A 9,920-nucleotide genomic window follows, 5' to 3' on the forward strand; every position below is an offset into this window, starting at 1 on the left:
ATTCGTTCATTTTTGTTTTTAATGCATGTTTTCTTTGCTGGCCACTTAGAAACTGATCTTAGGTTTAATTGGAGCCACGAGAGTGTTATATCGGATTACCGGACCTAGAAGGGATACGAGCGAATCTCTATAAGAGACGAAAGCTACCTATAGAAAATCGTGAGCATAGATGAATTCTGTTAGTAATGCATGATCTCATTCGCGGCAAGAGACGAAAGTTACTTGTTGATTTTGAGTTATTAATTGATTAGGATGACGAGAGTTGGCTAATCATACCTGTGTCATTCGAGTTTGGGAACCTCACTAGTTGATTACCTTTATCAATTTATTTGTCTATCAATAGATCAGTTCATGAACCCCTGTGAAATACCCTTAAGCCCAGCGTTTAGTTTTTTATTGTTTTAGAACCTTTTAATTTCGTCTTGCATCTTATATTTAGTGACACTAAAACCAAAACCCCCATTTTGTTTGTTCTATTAGTTTTAAGTCCTTGATTGATTTGCACTGAAAACTCAAAATCTCTGTGGTTTGACCCCTAAGTACTACATCGCACATCTGTGCACTTGCAGATATTTATGGTTTGTAAATTTAAAACGTGACGCTAGAAGTATTTCTATTGCAAATAATTTTTGTGCCCCGTAAATGTTTTTGACTAATATTTCGTATTGTTTTACATTCCTTTTTCAGGACATGTTGATTATAGTAGTCTGTTTGTTGATGATAACAAAGATACAGTTGAGGATTTCGTCTTTCCAACCAAATATTAGGATTCTGAAGGTATAAAATTGCCTCCACTGTATTTACATAAGGTGCAATGATATACACTTTTACTTTTTAACTAATAACAATTTTATATCTTATAGATGAGCACAATTAGGAACAGCGATTTGATTGTAGCAATCTTGATGGTTCGTCCTCTGAGGAAAACTATATTGCGAATGACGATGAGGAAGAAATAACATCTGACTATGAGGAGCCTCTTGACTATGTTAACAATGTTAAGAGTTTAGCTACTCTTATGCAGAAAACCTTTTCTGTAGGAGTGTCTAACAATAATAATCATGTCAATGAATATAGAGGTATTTATTTGCAACGCTCAATGTTATGTTGTCTTATTCTCATATTTGGTTAGTAAATGAATTAATGACTACTTTTTATATGAGTGTAATTACTGTGGTGCAATTTTCTGGTGTAGGAACATTTAAACAAAAGAAGAAGAGCAAATAATCCTATATATTCTTTGTGTTGTTCGCAAGGTCAAGTAAAACTACCATACCTTCGAAATTCTCAACATCAATTAATGCATCTGTTAACATCTGACGATGATTTGAGCAAACATTTTCGCAAGAATATTAGATCCTACAATATGCTATTTTCAATGACTTCTATTGGAGTTAAACTAGATAGGTCTGTTAAAAAGGGTCAGGGACCACCGATGTTCCAGCTTTATGGAGAGAATTATCATCTAATGGGAATTTTACTCCCTAAAAATGGTGATGTTGGAAAGTTTTACCAGTTATATATTGTCGACACTGATGAAGAAGTAAAAAACGTTCGAAAATTATGAGGTATGATTAATGATTGAATACAAATTATTTTGTACTTTATTACATTAATAATATATTGTTTTCTTGCAGCAAAAGTAAGAATCCTATGAAGGTGTCTAAACGTAAAGAATTTAGGGATGAGTTAATCGATATGCTGATTAAGATGTTAGATAAGGTTAAACCTTATATGAATTTTAGAGCGGCTAGAGACATTGAAAATGGATCCCAACGAAGAGCTTCATATGAGACTTATAAATGATCGCCAGAAAGACTCAAGGATATATAATATTCCTACAGCGTCTGAAGTTGCTGCGCTGATCCCTGAGGATTTGAATGAGGATATGTGTAAGCGTGATATAATATTGCAGAAACAAAGCGGCAAGCTAATAAGGATCAGTGAAATTCATCCTTCATATATAGCTCTACAATATCCTCTTATTTTTCCTTATGGTGAAGATGGTTTTCATACTCGTATTGGAAAAAAACTTTGCAAAGGTTGGTAAGAAGAAAATGAAACGAGAATACATTAGCATGAGAAAGTTCTTTGCATTTCATATCCTGGAGTGAAATAACGAATGTCACACGTTGCTGTGTTCTAAGAAATTATTCCAGCAGTTCTTGGTTGATGTTTTCACTATGATAGAGGCCAATCGTGTTTGTTATCTTGTCAAAAACCAGACATCACTTAGATCAGAAAATCTTGATTCAATAGAAGATGCATCAAATAAAGGGAAAAAGAATTTGCATGATCAAGGTGGGAAAACGTATTTGCTTCCTTTATTCACTGGCGGACCTCGATATATGACTCAATGCTATTTGGATGCAATGTCTGTATGTAAATATTTTGGGTACCCTAATCTATTCATCACATTTACATGTAATCCAAAGTGGCTAGAAATCTCAAGGTATGTGAACGAGCAGAAACTTATTCTTGATGATAGACCAGATATCATTTGTCAGTTGTTCAAAATGAAGCTTGATTTTATGATGATTTATTTTTCTGATAACAGACTTGGCATAGGAAAAATTGTTTCTGGTAAGTGCCTACTTCATTCTTTAATTTTTAAAATTATAATATCATTATTTATAAAATTTGATAATTGATATCTACTTTCGTAATTTCAGCAATGTATACAATAGAGTTTCAAAAGAGAGGTCTTCTGCATGCACATATTCTATTGTTTTTAGATCTAACATCAAAAATATCTCCTGAAAACATCGACAATGTTATATCAGCTGAGATACCCGAAATATAGAAAAAAACTAGAGCTTTCTGGAATTGTTTCAGAAATAATGATTCATGGTCCATGTGGTGATCTTAATCCAAGATCACCATGCATGGCTCAAGAGATTTGCACAAAAATATATCCTAAATAGCATGTTGAGACGACATCTATTAACAAAGAAAGTTTTCTTTTGTATAGAAGGAGGTGTCAGCTCAACGATTATGTTGACAAAAATGGATACATATATGATAACAGATTCGTTATACCCTATAACAAGAAGTTGTCTCTTCGTTATCGAGCTCATGTAAATGTTGAGTAATGCAACCAAGGTTCTTCCATTAAATACTTATTAATTTAAATATATAAATAAAGGTTTGGATCGGGTTACTTTTGTTCTCAAGCCTTCTCAAGAACATAATGTCAAAGCTGATGGAAGATATAACATTCATTGTGATTCCACACATCAATGTCAAGTAATGAAGAAAAACGATATTAAAGACTTCTTTGACTGCAGGTCGTTATCCACGCTTATTTTTGAACGCTTCACAATAAACGCTATATATGTAATTTAACCTTTTATTTGTTTAATTATAACATGCTATTTTTATTCCACATATTTGTATCTGCATGTGAATATGGTTGGCGGATCTTTAAGTTCCCAATCTACAATCGAACAACTCCCGTGGAACACCTTTCATTTCATTTACCAAGAAAACAGTTGGTTTATTTCAAGGGCGTGAGATGGTCGAATCGGTTATCCATAGGGATGTTGTAAAAACACAAAGATGACGGCTTGGTTTGAGTTGAACAAAAAGGCGCTATATGTAAGACACTTACATATGCAGAAATCCTTGTTTACTAGACGTGGGATAAATCACATCGGTGTTTTTTTTTTTAAAGGAAAAGATGTTTTGCGATTGGAAGGATTAGGTATGTTCCACGTAAAATCAAAAAAGCCTATTATTTGAGGATTCTTCTTAATGTTGTCAGAGGTCCATAATCATTTGATGAAATCAAATCCTACAACGATGTGGTATACCCTACTTTCAAGGAAGCATGTTATGCTAGAGAGTTGTTAGAATATGATATTATTAGAACGAGTTTACAGTTTCTGAGACATTTTAAGAAGACTATTTGTTATAATGCTTGTATTTGGGAGTTTTATAGGCCTGAAAATTTTTGGGAAAGAACGTGGGAAATTTTTTCAGAAGATATTAAATACATGCGGCGAAAGTATTGTAATCGGCCAGGTTTGCTAAAGTCCTTATTGTTGTCTGAATTATTTTATTACTTATTTAAATGTATTGTTGTAAACCCTAAGGTATAGTATGGTTTGTCTAATTATTTTAAAATTCATTATCTATTGTTTAAACTTTGTTGCAGGTCTTATATTAGACAATGCTAACAAGAAAAAGTTTACCCTTTTGGAGATTGAGAAGATTCTGAAATTTCACAATAGTTCGCTGCAATTTTATACATCGATAATGTCTTGATACTTGATGAAAAAAATTATGACAAAGAGGCACTAAAAGAAATGCATGATAGAAATATTATGAAGCTATCTATGAGCAAAGAAAGATTTATGATGAGATTATTGAAGCAGTTGAGAATAAAAAAGGAGGCATTTTTGTATGAGGATTTGGAGGTACTGGCAAAACTCTCCTTTGGTCTCTTTTTTCTGCTACAATAAGATGTAAGGGTGATATTGTGCTGAACGTTGCATCAAGCGGAATTGCATCTTTGTTGTTACAAGGAGGTCGGACAACTCATTCGATGTTTGGGATATCTATTAACCCAGATAAATATACTACATGTTCAATGAAATGTGATTCAGAAGTTGATAGCTTGGTGTCGTTGCTAACTTGGTGATAACACCGTATTTTGACCACTTTTATGGATCGTTTTAAAATACTTTTTCTATGTTTTTAATTGCTTTTAAGTACTTTAATTACGTTTTCTAGTATTTGTAGTTCCAAGACTCTTTTCAGGTAACTTAGGGAAAAGCTTAACAAAATGGATAGAAATCCAGATTTCAGCTCAGAGTCAAACCGTCAGAAGTTCACCCTTGATTGAAGGCCTTCTCACCGTCTGATCCAGCTCAAATTTGGAGACCTTAAAGATGGAAGTATCAGATTTCCAGTGCACTTTACAGCTTGGCAATCCAACGGTTCAATCAAAAGATACGCGAAGAGCAAGATGTCCCGTAAACCAGCCGGCGAGCATTTCCACCAGCGGCCAACAGACCATTTCCCGCGGTCAGGAGCATCCCGACCGCGGCAAACCATACATTCCCCGCGGTCAGAGCACTCCCGACTGCGGCAAGCCAACTCCAAGCCCAAAAAGCCCATTTCTGAAGCCCACATTTGGAGAAACCCTAAGTGACGTCCAGAGAAGTCTTAAGCACTATAAATACATGTCTTAGGAGCCCTAGAAATCGTGTAACCTTAGACCACCGAAATATTTACTTCATATTTTTATTGTTTTTGCTTTAGCTTTTAGGGAGAGAGAGATTTGTTCTCTTGAACCCTTGTTCTTTCTTTTTCAATTTCGGTTTCTATTATACTTCTTAATACTATGTCTTTGATTTCGTTCATTATGTCTGAGTAGTTTTATTGTTGGGATTAAGGGATTTTCGATGGGGATTTATATGTTCGATGAGGATTCCATGAGCTTTTGAGCCGAATCTTAGAACTTTTTCTGCTGAATTCGTTTTTACTGCATGAGGGTAGCGTCATGAACTACAATCTAATCCAGATGCTTGGTGACACGAAAGTGTTCATCAGGTATCAGATCTAGTTTGGGAGAGCAAAACAAACATAGGAGTGGAAACCTACCTATGGGCGATTTGTGAATTAGGACGAGTCTTAAACATAATGCATCTCTTCTCTTCTAGGGCCAGAGTGGAAACCTACTGGTCAGGGTTGAGAGAGATAGTTGTCTATGATCACGACAGTGGCGTATTCATACGTCCGTGACTCCAGTTCGAAAAGTTTAAGCTAAGATCTTATCAAATTTCCTCTCTAGCAATGTTTTGAATCGTTCGTACCCCTGAGAAAACTTCCCTGAAGCCCAACGCTTTCTTCCTTATTGATTTACACCGATTTTCTTTAAAGCTTTAGTTCAATATTGTCTTTCCTTTTTAGTTCATTTTCATTTAAGCATTAGAATATCCGTTTTTATTATTTTTAGTCATTTTCATTAAGTTTAGTTATTATGTCATTTAATTCTCGTATTCTCTTTTAATATTTCGTTTTTACATTTTAAACACACTACCAAACCCCCACTAAACCGTTTTTGTTCTAGACTTATTTACTTTAACTTATTTCAAAGGCTTTTTGCAGGAAAAGATCCTCCTTCCCTGTGGATTCGATCCCTAAGTACTACAATCGATCAGCTGTGCACTTGCGGCTATTGATTTCAATTAGGGTAAAACTTGACAACCCTCGACACATCAAGTCACAACACCATCACTTGGTGTCAAATATCTCTTATTATTTGAGATGAAGCACCTATGATGAGTAAATACTGTTTTGAATCCTTGGATAAAAGTTTATCTGATATTATGCAGAGTGAGGAAGGAAGTGTTTTTGATGGAAACGTTGTTATATTTGGTGGAGATTTCAGGTGGATTCTACCTGTCATGCATGGTGCTTCAAAAGAAGATATTGCTAATGCTACATTGAATGCATCATATATTTGGGATTATTGCAAAGTTCTAAAGCTAACCAAAAATATGTGGTTACTGTCAAGTGAATTGAGTGTTGAACAAGCAAAAGAGCTGAAGGAATTTTCTGAATGGGTTTTAGATATTGGGGAAGGCCAAATGATGGTGAAGTATTGATTGATATTCCTGAGGAGTTCCTTATAACAGAAGTAAATGATCCAATCGATGCAATATGTACACAAATTTACAGAGATCAACATCATTTCAAGAGGAAAAAAATCCCAGATTTTGGCAAGAAAGAGCAATACTATCTCCAACCAATGAAGATGTCAACAATATAAATGAACATTTTGTTCAACTTATATGATTGTGCATTATGGTTTCTGTTTGGAATTTATTCTTATTTATGGCCCTTTCTTTAACTAATTTAAAACAGGGGAAGTAAAAGTATATCTGAGTTCTGATACTATAGATCCTGCTGACTTTGGAGCATTGCAAAATCCTGCTTTTATCCGTGATTTTTTAAACAGTATAAAAATTGTTGGACTTCCCAATCATCGTATTAAATTGAAAATATGTTGTTCTGTGATGCTGCTGAGAAATATTGATCCTAAAGCCGGATTGATGAATGGAAGAAGGCTTCAAATTACACAAATAGCAGATTTTATGATAGAAGCAAGAATCATTACCAGATATAAAGCTGGAGACAAAGTTCTTATTCCATGGTTGCTGATCACCCCATTGGATGCAAAATTTCCATTTAAATTGAGACGTAGACAGTTACTGTTGGCAGTTGCATTCGCTATAACCATCAACAAAAATCAGGGACATTTGATATCAGAAGTAGGTTTGTATTTATTCTGTTCTGTGTTTTCTCATGGGCATCTATATGTTGCAATCTCTAGGGTTACATCAAAGAAATGATTGAAAATACTGATAGTAGATAAAGATGGTAATCTACAAAGACAAACAATGAATGTTGTCTTCAAAGAAGTCTTCAAAAAGAATTTAAAAATTTATCGTAAAGAATAAAAAAGTATTTTTTTTTTCAGTTTCGTTTCCATACCATCAATAAAATAATGCTTTATATTTTATACTTATCAGTTAATGTTTTCTGTAGGTTTGGATAAGTCCTTGTACTCTTATGATAATTATATTATTCAGCTCGGTGGTGATTGTCTTTTTACATTGTTTTTATTTTTCTTAAGGAAAATATTTGTCAAACACAATGACATGTTCTAATGAATATAAATATTTGGTTGCACTACATAGCCAATTAAATATTGCTATGAATACTTTAAACGTTGAAATTATGTGTCATTTGGCCTATTGTTAAGCATTGTGTGAGCCAGAACTCACACAATCAAAATTTGTATAGAAAATAAGAGGGATTCAAAATTTCTAGGTTTTCCTCGCAAGAACACAGATCAAAACATGGTTTTATTGCTGTGAAAGTGTTTAGTTTTATTGCTTAGAATTGCAAAAGTTACTTAATAAATAAGATACATCGACTATTTATACAAGTTCTATAAACTGCCTTGTCGAGAATCTCGGAAAAGATTTTTGGAAAACTTCCTTATTTCTTCGCGCGGCCACCGCCTTAAATCTTCTTCTAGGGTAAACATTTTACTCTTGCTGATAGGCTTCGGCTCTGCCCATTTATGTCATTTGTTCCCCTGCTGGGCCTTTCTTCATACAGTGCGACCTTTTTGTTGAGAAGCCCAAATCGCCTCGGCCCATCTGGCTCCTTCACCACACTGTGGCTCGGCCCATTTTTTCCTTTACCTTGGTGAGGCTCGGCCCACTAGGCGCTAGAAGGAGGGGCTCAATTTGGATCGGGCCATTCAACATTGGCCTAGCATTGTTCCTCTGACACTTAGGGCTTGATTGGTTTAACCGCAGCGGTTGCGGTTGCGAGTGCGGAAGCGGCGATTGCGGTTTTGAGCGTTATTCAGCGGTTTGCACGACTGGTTAAACTTTTTAAAGCGGGTCTGTTTGCGGGAAATTTTTGACTGGCAAACCAGTGGTTGTTTTAGCGGTTAAACATAAAATTACCAAAATAAACATCATATATAATTATAAAAAAACAAAAAAAAACTATATTATTAGGATAAATATCAAAATCACTATTTCAAAATAATTAATAAAAATTATAAATAAATATTAAATAATTATTTTAAAAACTAATAAATTTTATAATAATATATTTTATTTCAATTATTGGGAATATCACCGAAAATTTTGTCTAATAATGTAATAGACTGGAAAAAAATTTTTCCAATACGTGGATCTTTTAGATTATCTTATGCATGATGTAAAATATTTTCAATTGATCTAATCGATTTTTTGAACGAGCCCAACTCAAATCAACTCTAAATTGCTCATTAGTATTCAAAATATGTTTTTCCTAGAGTGTATTCAAAAATCTAGAATATTTATCTTGAGATTATTTTTCCACAATGATTCGTTGAATTAACGCATATGTCATCTCGTTTGATCATGTAACTTTCTGAAGAACAAAAAAAAAAAAGAATTATAACAAACTAATTTTGTAAATAATAAGATACATATTTATAATTCTTACTTTAAAAGTGGAAACAAAAAAAAATAATATAAATGAATTAAACCAAAGTATTATGGCACTTATATGTATCTTAATTTTTTTCAACTGATATGAAAGTCATGATTAGAGACTAGAACTTGATAGAAAAAGTGAAAGGTTAAGGGTTTATATATATAGGAGAATACTAGTAGGGTTAGGGTTTTATAATTATTTTTAACGTGATTTCTATTTTTTTCTAGCGTGATTTTTTTTTTAATTTTTTTTACCCAACCGCTACCGCCCGCAACCGCAAACGCTGGCGGAAAGCAGTTTTTGGATTTCGACAGTATAAAACGATACGGAGCGGTTTGCAGCGATTTCTATGATTGTGATAAAACGCCACTAACCGCTACCAACCGCAAACGCTGCGTTTGCAGGTGATAGCGGGTGAACCAATCAACACCTTAGTCGCTTTTTGGACAGCTAAGATTGTTGGGTGAAAGCCAACCCCAACAGTTAGCCCCCAGTTCGTCAGTTTCAGAGGTGAAGATGACAAGGTATGAGTTTCTGGAACCAAGATTAGCTGTCGAATCTTTCATCTCCCCGAGCCGAGGATGACTAACTTACTCCGCCGTTCATGCCGAGCTGTGATGCGGAAACCCTCCTTCTCCTTTCGACCAAATTCTGTCGAGCCGCCAATGAAGGTAAAATCGCTTTCCTTACTTAGTAAGGCAAAATTTACGACGAGGCGTTCGTCTAAAGTTAATGGTGAGGCGCTCAATAGCTGACGTCGTAGTGAATGCAGGATAGTTTATGCTGAGACGTTTCTCAAGAAATATAACGCAGTGGCGTGTTTGAAACATTTCACGCCAAAGCGTTTTTCAAGAGATGCAACGCCGAGGTGTTCGAAAGAGCAGTAATGCCGAGGCGTTTGTATAAAA

The sequence above is a fragment of the Eutrema salsugineum genome, unplaced genomic scaffold (assembly GCF_000478725.1).
Source record: "Eutrema salsugineum unplaced genomic scaffold, Eutsalg1_0 scaffold_9, whole genome shotgun sequence".
Classification (NCBI taxonomy): domain Eukaryota; kingdom Viridiplantae; phylum Streptophyta; class Magnoliopsida; order Brassicales; family Brassicaceae; genus Eutrema; species Eutrema salsugineum.